Source organism: Melozone crissalis, unplaced genomic scaffold (assembly GCF_028551555.1).
Source record: "Melozone crissalis strain CALT ecotype California unplaced genomic scaffold, PUWL_Pcris_2 ptg000013l_1, whole genome shotgun sequence".
Lineage (NCBI taxonomy): Eukaryota > Metazoa > Chordata > Aves > Passeriformes > Passerellidae > Melozone > Melozone crissalis.
In genome coordinates, this window is record NW_026535791.1 from 14,952,798 (window position 1) to 14,969,677 (window position 16,880).

Consider the following 16,880-nt stretch of genomic DNA (forward strand, 5'->3'; position numbering starts at 1 on the left):
TGTGTTTTCCTGTAAATTACTTAGAAGAGGATTCCCAAGCTATAATTACATCTTACTTTCATCAGGGCTACAATTAACAGAAATTCTTCCAGCAACTTTTTCTTTATTCAGCTATCTACCACTAAAAAGCAGAGCAAGAACCAGTCAGGAAATAAGTAGTCCGCATCCGCACAGCTGGATCAAGAGTGACTCCTGCTCCTTACCTAAATCAGTGCATTAATTTCCTTATTTTGTCCTCCATGTGTGTCCTTGTGTTTCTTTGTATAATATGTGTCAGTATTATTTGTTGTCACTTCTCAAACTAAAGCTGTGACACTAACCCTGCCAGCCAAGGGAAAAAAACTACACACAGAGGCAACACAAGCCAGTATTGTTTAAATCAGATGAGCCCAGTGGTGTGGAAATTGCTTCTGTTGCATAAGTGTGCTCACTGGTAGACCCAAACTGATGGGCTGGTAAGCATACATAATTAGCCCAGCACCTGTGGATGTAATTCCATACCGCTTTGCTGAAAGAAGTACTGTAGAAAATAACAGGCAGGAGATTTTTCTATCGGATTTTCTTCCTACCTCTAGAAATCATAGCTGCTGTGTGCAATATTTAATACCTGATGTTAGTTTCCACCTTTCAGCTGCAGCCACTTTTCACTTGCCAGCTAATCGTCACCTACAAGTGTGCTGAAACACATTGTAAACGAGCACACAAAGGCTTTCTCCAGCACTAAATCGCAACCATCTCTACAGAGGAAAGGACTGCTTACAGCAGCCCTGCTTGGTAATTCGGGCCAAGAAAGAAGCAGGTTCTCCCCTTTCAAGTAGCAGGAAGACTTCAGATTAGCCAGCACTGTCCTTGGGAGCAGAGGTGCAGCTGCAAAAGCCTTCCTTAACTCTCTGCTCATACGAGGTGTTCAGCGGCCTCTCTACGAGCAGCGCTGGGCTCTGGGGAAGCACTTGTTGCTGCCAGCACCCCGGGGCCCAGCGCCTTGTCCTGGGAAGAGCTGTCCCCGGCCGCCTGCCCCATGGCTTCCCGGATGAAAAGGTGAGGTTACGTGCTCTTGCCACACTTGGTTGTCTGCTGCCCGGCAGATGAATAAGCAAAAAACCAGACCCTCTAGCTAAGGGTGTTCCCTAAAAGGTGCTGGTTCAAAGCCAGGCTAAAGGGTAGGAATAAGCCTCGTAGATGAGACTACTCCTCACGGGAGGATTCCCAAAGAAAGCACCGATCCCGTCGGATGGGGTGCAGCTCATCAAGCTGCACAGGCTGCCACAAGGACCGTTTGAGGTGGGGGAGGCCTCGGGGAAAACTTGCGGCAGGATGCTCAGCTCGGGGCGCCGGCAGCTCGCACTCCCGCGGCTCCGCAGGGCCCGCTCCCCGCCGCCCACCCACCGCCGCCTCGCCGCGCCCCCGGCGGAGCGGGCAGCGCTCCCCGCGGCTGCGGCGGGGCTCACCCCGCTCCGTGCGGCCCCAGCGCCCGCCCCAGTGGCCGCGCCCGGCACCTCCCCGGCGGGGCCGCTGTCCCCGGGACGCCGTGACGGCTGTGCGCTCCCCGCCCTTCTCACCGCCCCTCTCCCCTTTCCTCCTCCTCCTCCTCCTCTTCTTCTTCCTCCTCCTCCTTCGGGAGCCTTGCCTCCCCTGCACACCTGACTTGCCATTTGTCGGTGGCTTTGCTTGGAGGGGAGAATTTTCCCTCGGTCCCTTGCAGCATCCCTCCCCGGCACACACACACACATACACACACACGCACACACACGCTCGCTCATACAGCCGGACAGGCAGAAGCACCGCGCTGCCCGTGCCTCGGCAGCCGCCGCCTCTCCGCACCCGGCCCCGCGCTCCCCGCCGCCGCGGGGCGTCCTCCGCCTGCTGCGGCGCCGCCGGGCCCGGCAGCCGCCGAAGGGGGGCGGCGGCGGCGGCTCCCGCTACTCCGCGGCCCCGCACCGGCAGCGGTAGGTAGGTACGGCGGTCCCGCGGCGGCAGCCCGCTCCGGGCAGCTCCCGGCGCTGCGGAGGGACGGGGACGGAGGGAAGGAGGGAGGGGAGGGCGGCGGGAGCGGGGCGAGACGCGCTGCCCCAGCCCCGCCGGCGGCGCTCGCCTCGCCCGGCTCCTGCTCCGGCCGTGCTCCCGCGGGGCCCCGCGCCGCCCCCGCCGCTGCCCGGCACCCCCCGGGCACCGGCTCTTCCCGGTGAGTCAGAAAGTTTGCTCTCCTGGGCGCCCGGTGTTTGTTGTTGTTTGGGGTCCGCCTGTTTAGGCTGGGCTTTTATTTTCCCATTCCCGCTAGCGGGCTATTTATTTATTTATTTCCCTTTTCTTTTTTTTTTTTTTTTTTTTTTTTTTTTTTTTAATTGCAGTCGCTGCTGCAGCGCGGGTGGAAGCGGCTCCCGCGGCCGGCGCTGCCCCCGCCTCGCTGGGCAGCCTCCCCCGGGGCACACGCGTGGGCGGGCGGGCAGCGCACCCAGGGCGGCCGGAGCTCGGGTCCCTCCCGCTGCCCCCCTTCCCTCCAGGAGCTGGGTGGCTGCGGCTGAGATGTTGCCGGCAGCCCTCCTGCAGTTGGCAGAACAGTTTTTTGGTGGCAGCTCGGGAGGAGACTGTCCCATCCCTCTCCTGTTTCTCCTCGTTCCTTGAGAGAGTGTTTTAAAACAGGTTTCAGTGAAGCTGTAGGTGACAGGATCCCGGTGTCACCGAGAGCTCTGCTCCGTTTTGTAACTAGCAGTGTTACTGTAGCGGGTTATCAGCTGGGGAACAGCCGCGTTCGACCCTGGTGAGGAGAGGGATTGGCTGTGGGTAATGTCCATCTACCGCTGCTTTCACCTAATTGCTAGAAGTAGCTTGCTGTTGTTTGGGGTGGAAGCAGCTCGCTTGCGTTTTACTCTTTTGTTCTTTAATTCTAAATGGGGTTTGGTGGGGGCTCCTAGTTTCTGATAGGAAACTATCAGAAACTATGGAGGTTGAATAAATCCATCTCTGAGCAGGAGGGGCAAGAAGCTTTGAGGTCCTTCCCTTTCTATGTCGTGTGTTGTTACTTCTTTTTTTTCTTATCACTGGGAGTTCTGCTGTAATGTCTCAAAAGCTTTGATGATTTTTTGCAATGAAACTCATTCATTTTTTTCCCTCAAATTTAAAATGGAGTGATAAAATGCATAGGTGTTAATAAGTGAGTTGAAAGGACTTTGAAATAGTGCATGTTGTGCATGGTGTGAAATTGTAGATATACATAAAAGAATAATAACTACTCTGCAGGTTTTATTTTAAACCTTCCTATGACTTTGTGCTGAACTCTCTTCATCTGTCTCTCAGCTTTTAAGTCTGATTGTTTTTTGTACTTGAGGTCTCCTGTTTTGTTGTGGGAATGCGTTGGTGGGCACCTACATTTGCCTGGTTCTCATAATCTTTTATTCGCTCATTTTGCAAAGACTTGCCATGGTCAAAAATAAGTGAAACTTGCTATTGTGGCTTTCAATTTTAGATTGCTTTTCCTGAGGCTTTTGTTTATTTCTCTATTTGATAATTTGTCTAATAATGTTGCAACTGAAGAGGGAGGGGGAGAACAGGGAATAGTCTCTAACTCTTCTTTGTGTCCAAAGGTACAAGACAAAAAAAAATTGTGTAAAGAAATTAAAGCACTGAAACAACCTAGGTGTGTTGCCCGCACTAGGCATTCTGCAGCATGTGGTATTTACAGAACTTGCAGTGTACAGTAGCTCTCCAGTAGTAAGAGAACGCTTTGTATCCTTGGAAGTGAGAGAGTCTTTGACAAGTCAGCAAAACTATAGATACAGTCAAGGAATGCTGATACACGTGTGAGTGTGTGCATATATAAATATCACCAGATTGCCTGAGTTCATTTTCCTCGGTATAGTTTGTCTTCCTTAGCCTGGAATATATACATACTTTCCCCTGAATTTTGAGGCATTTTTTTGCTGCTCTTCTCTGTTTGCATGTGTTTTAATGTTAGTCTTAATCTTGCTGTAAAATACAAAATAATCTGGTAATAGATTTAGAAGACTATTGCCAGGCAAACCAGGCAATAGATCATGAAATCAGACAATAGTATTTTGTTTCCTAGCAACCCCCTACTGCAAACAGAAAACAAAACGGTGGTGGATGCTTCCACATCATGATAGCTATATGTCGAAATTCCCAGGTAGTAGATACTGGAGTACTGATAGTGCTGAGGGATTCACTCGTATTTGTTTGAACTGCTTAGTTAATATTTGCCTTTTGTCAGAAGGATTTGCTGGGGTAAATGCAGTTAAATGGTTAAAATTTCACTCTGGTGTCTTTATAATAATGTCTGTTAGAATGAAGAGGGCACAAAATTAGGTAGAATTTTTGCCAATAAGAATGATTTGGAGTTGTCTGTTCATATTGCAGGACTGTTTCTAGATCTGTGTTATTACGGACCCTTGCAAATCAGATATATAATCTCCTGTATCCAATATCTTTCTGGATTTTGTGTTGTTAGTCATCCTTTAGCTTTGTGTTTTAAAACTATGTTTGTTAGAATGTATTGAAAGAAAAATCCTTTGTGGCTCCTAGGAATGGAAAGTAAAATCCTAAGTGCCTCCTTGCCATGTTTACGTTCTTAGCACCCAGTTCAGCCCTTCCAAGGAATCAGTGCTATCACCATGCAGCAGGATTGGGTCCTGAGCCATCATCTTTCTAAAAGTGCCTTTGATAATGCAGTAGTTCCCTTAGTTAGAGTGCCTGAGCGCTGAAATGGCACTGAAATTCTCGACCCTGAATCAATCTGGGATGCACTTCGTGCACTGCCATCTATCTGAAAAAATCCATTAGTGCAAGCTGGAGATCTGACCTGGGATGGGTGCAGGTGTTTGTGCTCTGGAAGCTGCTGGAGATGCTGAGCTGCTGTAGGAAAAGGAGCTGAGCAGGCACAGATGTGTAGTTGTACGTACAGGCAGCAGAGAAATTTCTATGCTTTTGTCTCTCTTTTATAGGAGAAAATGGCAAAAAGGTGTTTGCCGAGTTTTACCTACAAGTCTTCACTATCTAGCAGTATTTACAGACATCATACAGTAAATTGAAACAGAGGCAGTTTTCCTATTGGTTGCATCAGTAATTCTGTGAAAGTGAAAATATTATTCCAGTCTGGGAAACTGTAAAATCACAAGAAAAATTTGCTGTGGGGAAGACAGCAAACTTAGTCAAGTATGCATTATTAAACAACAGTATTCACGCTAGGCATGCGAAGGGTGTTCTCTGGGTGACTTAAGGGTTCACAGCATTATTTAAGAGATCCCATGTGCAGTCACAGACAATTTATTTATATTGCCCATAGGTATTTTCCTGGTTCATCTCAAGTACTGAGGTACAAAAGGGTTACAGCAGATGCCACTTGAATAAAAAGGGTTGAAGTGGAATGGTCAGAGAGTATTATAATTCTGATAAATATCTGTGAGCAGCTACTTTCTTGTCTATATTTGAAATCACACGTTTTAGTGCCGTAGCATGTGTGGATGGTTTGGTTTAGAACATGCTAATTGAATTTTGGAAGGCTTTATGGATTGAGAGGAAGTAGTCATTTTCCAATTTTTCTTCTCCGCTTCTTTCTCAGATGGCACTACTCCCAAAACTTGAATCTTACAATTAGGTAGTCCACAGATGAAGCCTGATATAGCTGCCTAATTACAGTCCCTACTTCACCTCTGCCTGTGTTTGCCAGGCAGCAAAATGAGAGAAGGCAAAGAAAACAAAAGGTACAAACAAAAAACAAAGGGGAGAGACAGGTCATGAAGTATGCTGTGTATAAACAGTGGAAGTCATTTGGAAGTGATTTTAAATACTCTCCACAAAACTCCTTTTACACCAACTGCATTTGTTGCTGGTGGTGAATATAAAGCTTTCATCTGCTGTAATGTGGTTGGTCGCTGATGGAGACAGCCAAGCCATGGCCCAAACCAAAGACCTTCTTCTCCCTTGTCCCCACTGAAGATCATCTTAAGTGGAACAGTGAGTTATGTCCATTCCATTTAAAGGTGTTTAGGAGACAGGAATTAAGAAATAGACAGCTTTGTTGTCTCTTAACTGCACAATGATGGTTGTGGCTAATGAGCTACCAGGGAATGTGCTGCATATCTTGCTGAGATACATAAGTCTTTCCAAATTTTTCACAAGGCTTGCTTTTATTATTTTTTTTCAAAATGAGTACTGAAGTTATGACAATATACTTACTGCATGTTTAAATCTATAGGCTTCATGATTCCTGTACTGAGGGATAAATACTTAGGTATTTATTTCCAGTTCTTCTTTTAAGAAAGGACAAAAGCGTGATACCAGTTTTGGACTCTCTTGAGTCTATGTTTTTAAAATACTGTTACCTTTAATCACTGAGCTGTCAGTTCTTGCCAAATACAAAAAGTAGACTATCCAAGTGATTACAGAAACTAAGGATTTGGTTCAGCAGAGCACTGACTTGCACACCCAACTTTTTTTTTAAGCGTGTGCTTAAGCTCATCTCTACTTGCTGAGATCAACTGGATTTAAGGAAGTGGTGGAAGTTAGGCATGTAATTAAATGCTTTGATGAATAGGGCAAAACCTTTCAAAGTAATGTCTTTGCTTTGTAATAAACAACTTCAGGACAATTCCTCCAGGCTTGTAGAGTGAAGGGAACAAGTAGGGGGAAAAGGCAAGTTCTTGGGGAAAGGAGTATCAAATCAGGAACTTTCTGATGGATGATAGTGATTCTGGAAGGGATTGAGAATTAATAAATGAGTCTGGAATGGGATTTAATTACAGAAAATATGGTTTGTGCTTGAGCTGCCAAGAGAAAGGTAACATTTTGGTGAGCAAAGAGGTGGTATTTCCTTTTTATAAGACTGTTGTGAACACTTGAAAACCGAATATCATCTTAACAGGAAGGTACTAACAATTTAATGGAGGCTCAAAGAATAGCAACAAAATACTCATGGGTCTGGAGGAACTAGCTTGAAGGGAAATATTCAGAAATAGACATCTCTAGTTTGGGACTGAATATGGGGAGATGGGTTAACTATGTGTCTGTGTTTGAAATGTATTTTAAGTCCAAGCAGTCAGATTTTTTTCCTGCCTTATGTGAGAGAATACCTATGACTAAATGGAGAAACCAAGGAAATAAAAGTTTAAGATGAATTCTGGGCCAAAACTCAGTAGCAGAAAAATGTATTGTTGTTTATATTAGTCTGGGTGTAGTGCAAGCCCCCCATGACTCTTCAGATGTTTAAAATTCAAGTAGGCAAATTGTTGGCAGGGGTATTGGAGAAGGCAATACTGCATTTTCAGGGAGGTGAAGTACAGGATCAACCAGCCCCTTTTCACGCTTCTGTTCTGGTCTAGTTTCAGCTGAAGATTACAGGCAAGCCAACCTTGGTTTCCAGTGCTGGGACAGTTGGGTTTTGTGCTTTTGTAATGCGGGATTCAGAACAGGGTCACCATGTGGGCTCAGGCTGAGTCATTGATGGGATGGTGGATGTACAAGGATTAGCTACAGTAGATTTTTTAGTAAACAGCTATAGGTTTTTAATTTGTTTGTTTTTCTTTTTGGAAACGATGAGCATCTCAGGTGGTGTAGAGGGCACAGAGTTGACAGCTTCCTCTTTCTTGACAGTTTCTGCAGCAATTTTTTTATCATTTGAGGACACTTACTGCCATCAGGTGCAGTGATGGATAGCAGGTACTGTTCCTTCCTTCCTGTCCCCCCATCACAATGCCCTGATCTCAGCACAGCTGTCTCCTGTGATCTGGCTAGTCAGTGTGCAGTGCAAATCCTGATGATCACTGCCACCAGTGGTGTGTTTTCTGGAAGAGACTGAGAAAGGGGGAGAGACACAGAGATGATCTATCCGAGGATGCATTGGCTTCAATGTCTCCATCATCCATGTAAACTGAGAGAAGACTTCAAGGAATGTGCAGCTTCAAGGTATAATGACAGCTTTCTTGTGGAATGACAGCCTTTCCTGGAATGAAGTTTAATAAATTTGGTTTATTGCAATTCATGTTACTGGAAGCAAGCATTCAGAAAAAAAAAATAATTGTGCAGACTGGTATCATCAGGGAGTGTTTTCCAACAACCATGCCAATTGCAGAGGAGGAGGTGGATTTCCCACTGCTGTGCTTTATGGATACCTGACAGCCAACTGTTTAAACAAGGCCTATTTTGGTAACCATAAGGTAAAAACAAGTGATTCAGAATAACCCTTCTTAGCATGTTAATGATTAAAACAGCAATCCCGCAGCAGTACCACATACAGGGAAAGGCTTATCTGGGATATCTGGGCTGAGCTGGTTGGTGAGACTGACCTTTGGTTTAAGTACTTGACAGTGCAAGAAAGGAGCATTTTGAAGCAGTGAAAGACAGGTTTAGGTCTTCTGTGTGCAGTGTAATGTGGAAACAAAATGGTCTGTCTATTAAAACCTGGTACACTCCCAATACACTCCAGGTGTCTTTGCTTATACACAATCCTCTGAGAGTGAAGCCAGGTTCAATCCTTGCTGGTGCTTGTCTCTGGGAGCTGGTGGGTTGGTTGGTGATGGAGATCTGAGAAGAGGTTCATTTTGAAGGAATGAAATTGAAGGAAGTTTTGTTTTTAGGCAGAACATAAGGATTAAGACTGAGGTTGATTGCTAATGCATTGCTTCTGCTAGAGGGACAGTTTTTTGGGGACACATTATTCATTTGTGTATGTTAATAAATAACACTTCTGTGTAAGTGTGTCTAAGATCAGGCTTGTTGGATGGGATAGTTTAGACTGAAAGGTACTGTATAAATGTGAGATTATTATCTCCCTTTTGCAGGAAGAAGCTAAGTCAACAGTAATCTTAATTACAACTTGTTTCTGTTAATAGATCTTTATTTTTAGAGTTAAGTTAAATGAGGTTTTAAAATGCTTTTATACAGGTACTTTTAATGTAGTGTTACCATTTAGGATGTGGGGTTTGGTATACTGGATCTTAACAATACTTGTGGAGGAGCAGTTTCTCCATGTCCAGAGTGGATAATTCACAACTGTTCTGGTACGGCAGGTTGTCTCTGTGTAGGTTTTAAAGGGACCTGTGCCCTGCACAGTGTAAAAATACTTCAGGACATAACAGCTCTGCCTGTGGTAGAATACAGTGAGGATTTAATAGTATTTTTAACAATTCTGTTTAGATTTATTCATTCCTTTTAGGAAGCATTTTGTCAGGGAAGCAAAGAAGAAATGAAATAGAAGGAGCTGATAAAGGTGTGGGGGTGAATTTAGGGAGGTGGATTGCAATAACCAGAATGAGAGCATGCTCTTAGAATGAGCACTGGTTCTTCTGCCCTTATAAGAAGTATTTCAGCAATGACAAATAAGTTTGTCTCATCTGAAAGCAGCAGATTGCTTCTTAATATTTTGCTGGTCTGACATCCTGTGAAATTGTGTTATATCCTAATTCAGTGGCTGCTCTGTATGTAGAATAAGAGCCTGCTATTTTCTACCAGGGAAGCATTCCCTCTCCTTCTGTAGTGGTAGAGATATTTTGGTGTTAGGGGTCCATGGATTAATCTCTTCTGATGACTTCTGATAGATGTTGGCATGACTCAGAAGAGAGAGTTGCATTTTCTGAATAAACGATCTGCTTAGTTTGGAGTTTTTCTCAGAGGTGGGACCTTTGCTCAGCAGTGAAATCTGCTGAGATCACAGCATGGGGGGTTATGGCTACAGACACATCATAGTGTGGCTGTGGTCCTCTGCTGGCAGGTAGGGAGTAAGCACTCTGTGGATTTACTGACTGTAAATGGGTAATCTGTTCATGCATCCTCATGCCTCCCATGCACACGCCCTTCTGGCTTTTGCTGTCTCCATGCAGAGCAGAAGTGGAAGCATGGTGACAGACTGTTCCATAAGAAAGCTGATGATTTAAAGATCCTGGAAAGTGCATTTGATTTAGAATTTTCTATATGTTGTCTTTCCCTTAGTTTGCCTAAAATGAGCATCTCTCTGGTTAATTTCTTTTCAGCAATTGAAGGCACCCTTAGCCATTTTTTTGGTTCAAGTTTATTCATATCTTCAGAGTAAGAGGAAATACTGTGTGTGCTGATGAATCATTTTCTGCAGTGTAATCTCCCATTTCATATGAAGCAGAGAGCCATTACCATTTGTTTCATTGACAGCCTGTGAGGGAACATGCCATTTGAGTTCCTAGGGGCACCTGGGTGAAGCTTGAGCAAGAGCCTCAGTGTGCTGTTGCCAATCTACTTAGCTACACAGTTTCTTGCCAATTCTGTAAGCTTGACACTGTTACGTAAAAGCTTGTGAAACTAGGTATGGTGTGTTTGTCATTTGTTGGGTTGTTCAATTTTATTTTTCGTGATATGTTTGCTTAATTTCTGTATCATCTTACAGAACAGATGCAGTGTGTAGTTTATATTGTTTTCTTTACAAAAGAGAAGGGAGCTGTAAATTCACCCTACAAAGGAAACTATTAGCATTTTTTTAAGTAAAGGAGGCTGGAAAATTGGAATTTCTTTTTCAGTTTCTTGGAAAATACTAAGGGAGATTATATAACTGCATGAAGTCTCTGGGGAAAAGGAAAAGAAGCCTTGCTGATAATAAAAAAACCAAGTAGCTGCTTAATGTAATCCACTCTTCATGGAAAGGGGAGAGAAGGGAGACCTGTGCAGTCAGACCAGGCTTCATTTATTCCAAGCTGAAGGTGGGCGGCACATCTGGTGAGCAAAGTGGTATAAGGCCAGCTTGCTGGTCTGACACCTGTGTTTACCTCTTCCACAGAATCAAACAAAATTGATTCTGTTTGGTATTATATACTACAAATAAAACAGAAATTAGAAAAGTAATATTTTTCAGGCTCATCTTGCCCAAGAATCAAGGGAGTAGTTTGAAGTGAGTCAGTCAACTTACTGTAATCAAACAATTCTTCTATACCTCAAGTATCAATGCTGCATGAGTAGCTAGGCAGAAAGGAATAGTGGTCATCTTGAAATGATGAAGAAAATAAGTTTCTTTTGATTCTCCAGTGTCAGACAGGCTACCTGATGAAACTGAATATTGAATTGAAAGCAGAAGGTTGAATTTGATAATCCTAAAGATGAGATCCCTTGCATCATTGAACTACAACTTCGACCTTGATAGCTTCAAGCTTGATATAACCTTTGCATCATTGAAGTATAGTTGTGATGATCACTGAAGTCACTGTTCTAGGTTTCAGTGGCACTTCAATGTAATTGTGTTGTAGAGGAATCATTTTCTTATTGGGGGGGACAAAGAGCAAGAGCCACTCATGTTTTAAACACGAGGAAAATGAAGACTTCAGAGGTGGTGAGAAACCGCCTTTCATGCTAATACAAAATGAGCAATATAGAGTGAGATGTAAGCCTGTATGCACTGCCCTTTCAAAGACATTTAAATTCACTAGCTCACTGTTAAACCAATGAAGGAAAAGGGCAATGCAAAACTCAAACCCCAGACCTAAATGAAACAGCACTTCTGTTGATGCAAGGTGTTTAGTGAATATGAAAAATGTTCAGAAAGTGGCTAGAAGCATCTATGCAAGACAAAATGCAGAGCTTTGTAGTGCTCCCAGCCATGTCTCTAAGGGATGTCATGGGATGGCTGCACAACAAGGAGGCATTCTGTAAGCGCCTGAGGAGCAAGTGTAGTAGTAGTAGCAGAAACAAATTGAAATGAGAACTTCTGAGGTAGGTTTGTCCTGATGCTGAGTTCATCTTGGTGAGAGAGAACTGTCTTTTTTGTTTCCAGCCAACTGCTAATCATACAGAGTGTTTAGGCCTCCTTCCTTCAGTTACTCATAGACATCATCTGAGGAAGATTTTATTTTCACTTTTTCCTCTACTCTGTGGTCCTCAATAATGCAACTTGGTTTAAACAGAAGTTGAATGTGACTTCTGTAAAGACTTTTTATACTGCATTGTATAATTCTTTTCTATTTTTATATAAATATAAAAATCCCCCAGAGATTCCCCAGGGAAGTGGAAATCTTAGGAAGGCACATAATGATGGTTTCAGAAGGATTTCCAGCAGCTACAGCCTGGTGATGCTCCAGTTCAGATGGAAAGTTTCTTCATCTAACTTGCCAATAACTGACATCAGATATCTGAGAAAAATATTGAAGGAGGTTTCAGTAGCTCTAAAAACTGAATTGCAAGTTTAAATGTTTTATGTGAAGATGGAGAACAGGAAGAAGTCTGACCTACAAGGAAAACGTCTACAATGCCCACAGTGAGTAAAGTAAAAGTAATGGGCTGAATATGTTGCAAGAAATAAAAAGTTTACAAAGTTTTTTCTAGTGTCAAGAATGCTGAGTGACCCTAGCATGGGTTGGTTGTGTGAACACTGTGGGGCTTTATCAGTTGGGGTTTTTAAGAATTTGATAGATGCAACTATGTTGCCTGGAAAGAATGCAACTGATTCTGTTGCCTGGTGGTTCCAGACTTTTTTTTGTCTGATTCTCACCAAGCCCTACATTGAGTGGGATAACAGGAAATAGACAGTCAGAAGGACCGTGGTTTCCCAACTTACGCTGAAATCCACATGAAGAATCTGTGGATTGTGTTTGGTTTTTGTTTGCTTGTCTCTGGGACAAGCAAACAATGGAATATATGGCAATTGAGTTGTAGGAGATGCTGCCAGTTGAACATGGATGTTTCAGGCTTGAAAATCTTCTTCCCTGTCCAGGTAAATGTGGAGTGTTTTTCCATGTTGCACAATTAGGCTTGAGACATTTTGATAAATTCACTTTGTCATTCATGATCCCATGCTAACACAACTTGAGGTTCAGACCTGGCTGATGCAAAAACATTGTGAAGCAAGCACGGATAGGGAGAAAATTAATCTGTTTTCTAAAAGCTTATGTAGCCGTATCCCAAGTTGTTAAGGCACCCCTGAAAATAAACCAAAAGAATGGTAGATCTTACTGTCTAGAGACTTGTTACTCAGATACTGTGTTTTTGTGTATTTTGAGTTGTATGCTTTCAGTTTTGGACCACGTTGGAGGAATAATCATGTTACAAAATTAGTTTGGTAGTCTGCGGTTTGTGTTTTTAATAGCAAATGCTGTGTGGACTTCTTGCAGTGTTTCCAGTTGCTGTCTTCAATCAGACCAAGACAGTTGTCTGAATTCTGGGAAGCATGTGGGGAAAAGACTAAGGGTCCATTAGACCCTAGTTTCTGCTTTTCTCCAGATGTTTACTCCATAACTAGTAGTAAAAGTAGCACGTAGACCAATAAAAATAACATAGTGTATTAGAAGTACCAGAATATGTGTTCTTTTGGCAGAGAATGTTGAATTCTCCTAGAAAACAAATTAGTTCCTGTGCATTATGTGTTCGTGGAGGTTTACATGAGTAATGAGTCAAATGTTCTTTTAAGATGTATGGGGCCAGATTCAGATCCCCAGTGATTTAAATTTTGAGTAATTCAAAAGATATTTATGACTTATACTTCAGTAACAGATTACAATCTGGTTCTTATTCTGTAGGATTTTAATAAGGTTATAAGAGGGAAATTCATCTTCATTTCCCAAATGTGTAGCAAGTTACATAATTAATCCAATATTGTCTTCATTCTGGAGGAGGCTGTTTAACTTGAATTTCTTTGTCAAATACCATGCAGACAAGCTCATGTGATGGTAGCATTAAGTAATGATAGAGTTATCCAGATATATAGTTCTGTCATTAACTTGAATTGTTTTCAGTAGAGAAAGAACACGTTGCTGAAGAGAAGAAAGCATGCTATTTTTGCAGTCACTATGCAATTAGCTCATATAACCCCTGTGCTCATCATGCTTTGTGTAAGATCCAGGGTGACCAACTGTGGGTCATTTGTGTGAGAACAAAGACCCTGGGGCTGAGAGACAGTTTATTAAGATAATACCGTAGGGTGAAGATCAACTGTCAGAGCATTGCCAATGGTAGTGTGTCTGTATTTATTGAATGCTTGCATAAATAAGAGTTGCTTGAACTGGGACGTTTTGAATACTAAAGGATGGGGAAAATAACCAGATAAATGGTTATGGTAGTAGTGTGAGCATGGAGCTGACCTCACCTTGTTTCTGCAGGTTCTCCTTTAGTGGTGATGGCTCTGTGAATTTTCTGATGCAAGCTTGAGTGCCTGCCATTTTAACCATGGGATGTTTATTATTTTTGTCCTTTAATCATCCACTTTCATTAAAATGAAGGGCCCTCTATCAGTTTTGGCACTCTTAACTAATGCCACCCAAAGTTAGCGAAGGAAAGGCAGGAGAAACAGATGAAGTTGCAGACAGAGCATCATTTAAGATCCATTCTCAGGACTCAGGGCTAAAAAGTATTTTTCCCAGATGTTTCTCTTTCCAGGTAGAACAAAGAAAAGTTGAATTGCATTCTTTCATCCATGTCAAAGAGTACAAAGTGTGTTGTCACTTGCTGATGTCTCAGTGTATTTGTCACTGGGAAGCCCACAGCAATATGCTTTCTATTTGTTTATGAAAAATGGACATACAATCTGTTTAAAACAAAATAAATTTGTTGGTTTTATTTGTGTAAGCAAAACAAAGCTGCTCTTGTTTGCAGACTACTCTATGACCTTAGCATGTGTGTAATGGCATGTCTGGTGCAGTGTTCTAACCATAGTAAGAGAAGCAAGTTCTTTGTCACAGTGCCTCATAAAGGATTTTCTGTGTATGTTTTTCTACTAAAAATCTTTGATAATCAGTTATTAAATATGAAAGCTTCTTATTTCAGCTTTACAAGAACATCAGATTCTTCTCTGGGAAGCACACAGAAAACTCAGTTAAAAACCCAGCTTAAGATTCAGTTTTGCAAACCCTTCCCCCTCCTTGCAACATTCATATGGAAATACACCATTAACTGTGAAATTCCCTAGCAACCTTAACAGCCTAGAAGAAGAGATCCAAACCCCAGGAATACTCAATTCTCAAGAGCATTTGTACTGTCTTTTGTTAATATTCATTATATTCCAATAAGTGATTTGATAAATTCTTTTGAGGGGCTCTGCTATTTTTTCTCTCCATTCCAGTGGTTGTTTAGTTGTAACAGTGCAATATTCCCACTGGTGGGAAGTGGAACCCAAAGCTTCTTACCATCTCTCCCAGAAAGCCTTCAAAAATCCACTTCATGGTGATTCCTTTGCTAATTTCTCTGCCAGTCCATAATTAAAAAAAAATTTTGTTTTTTTTAGTGAGTAGTAAATTTTTGACAGCTGATAAAGGAATTATTAGTGCTTTATAGCATAATAAATTGCTTGCTGACTCAGTTTAGGGAGAGAAGTCATTCTTTCAAATACATGGTGGCAGTAATAGGTAGTACCTTGATGGGTTTTCTACCTCTTAATTCTCTTACCTAGTAAAGACTAGTCATCCTTACAAATCCAGAGCTGATGCTATGGTATGCAGTATCTCAGGTGTCTCAGTATAGAAAATCATTCAGGCATTGCTTCAGTTTATCCTTAATCCCACAGGAGCTGAGAAAATCCCACTGCTTGATGGAGACAGGGCTGAACCCTAAAATGAAATCAAATGAAACTTTATTAGCCAGTGAAATTAATTTCTCTTACTTTTGTTTCAGCTCTGGTTTCTAGAGTAATTTTTGGGAAGGAATGTAGAACTGTGGTTGTTTGTTGGGGTTTGTTTGGTTTGTTGTTTGTATGGGCTTTTTTTAGGTGGTTGATTTTGGGTTTTCTTGAAATTTTAAGTGGTCCCTTCTGTATGCCTTTCTCTCTATCACTTTTCTATAATCCTTCTTTCTCCTTTTCTTTATGTCTGTCTGTCCCATGTCTTTTTACCACAACCTCTATTTCTTTTATATTTCAGATGTGTTGTTTTCTGTTTAATGCACTGTCTTCTCTATTGCTTTCCTTTTATTTGCTCTCCTCATCCTTTTTACTTGCTTTCCCCACTATTTTATATTTTGAGGCTCTGCCCTAGAGATTCAAATTAATTTGTTTCTACGGGGATAGAATTGTAGACTACTCTAGATTTCCTATTTTGTATCCTGTCCCCATGTCACGTGAAGCAAAGAGAGGTAGTGAATGTAGCCCAGCAGTGCTGTATGGCCACACTACATTTCTTTTTGTTCGAAGGCTTAGAAACTCAAGTTTCTCTCTTGAGTTCAGGGCTTGGGTAGGCTTTCTTTTCACCTTGCTCTCAAAAGTAATTTTCTAATACTAATCTCTCTTTTGCTCCTTGCATTATATAAGATCAGTAGTGTAAGGGGCTACCCACGCCTCTTTAAGTGTTAGAGTTTTGTACAGTTTGTCAGAACATTCATGTTTTTGCACAAAGAAAACTTTACTTTTGTATAGGGATCCTTAATCTGAAACAGTTGTTCCAATGAAAGGGAAATTTTTGCCATGCAATATATTTAATTATTTTTTGAGTGGGTAAGTCAGTTTGAGAAATGTGGTTATGCATTGCTAAGATCTGTAATCTTAAATGTTCAAGAAACATTCTCTCATTTCTTAGTATCAAAATTTGAGTGTGAAATAGGTAGTACTATTAGAAAGCTCACTGAGAGTGAGTCAAAGTAATTAAGGGAAAGTAAATAATCTCCGAGGTTCTCATTCCCCATGAAACTAATTTTCTATCTTATCCTTCATGTATTTAAAAATAGTTCCCTGCTAATTCAAGATGCTTGTGTACTATGTCTGTGAAGAGCACTTCAGTCCTATTGAAGGGATGGCAGATTAGGGAGTTATTGGCAACAGATGATTTTTTATATTTTAAGAGAGACTTTCATTTGGGCAATCTAAGAGAACAAATCTTGCTGGAAAATGAGCTTGCTGTACAGTGAGAGAGCAGGTGATCAGCCAATCATTTGGTGAGGGTTTATGACGAGGAAACGTCTGGGTTTGTCTTTAAAGGGATAGAGATGACAGGATTTTCTCG

The 16,880-nt window shown here is 42.1% G+C and overlaps 1 protein-coding gene across 7 annotated transcripts in view; it reads left to right on the top strand.

Annotated features, from left to right (window-relative positions):
* The first annotated feature begins 1,877 nt into the window (after positions 1–1,877).
* Positions 1,878–16,880, top strand: part of ENOX1 (ecto-NOX disulfide-thiol exchanger 1) — a 356,774-nt gene continuing 341,771 nt past the window's right edge. For 4 of the 7 annotated variants that reach the window (XM_054271527.1, XM_054271533.1, XM_054271532.1 and 1 more), the window contains exon 1: positions 1,878–1,950. The gene's annotated coding sequence lies outside the window, so the exon portion shown is untranslated. Of the gene's footprint in view, positions 1,951–2,161; positions 2,183–2,740; positions 2,759–16,880 lie in introns of those variants that run through there. The other 3 variants (XM_054271530.1, XM_054271529.1, XM_054271531.1) reach the window with 3 other exon arrangements.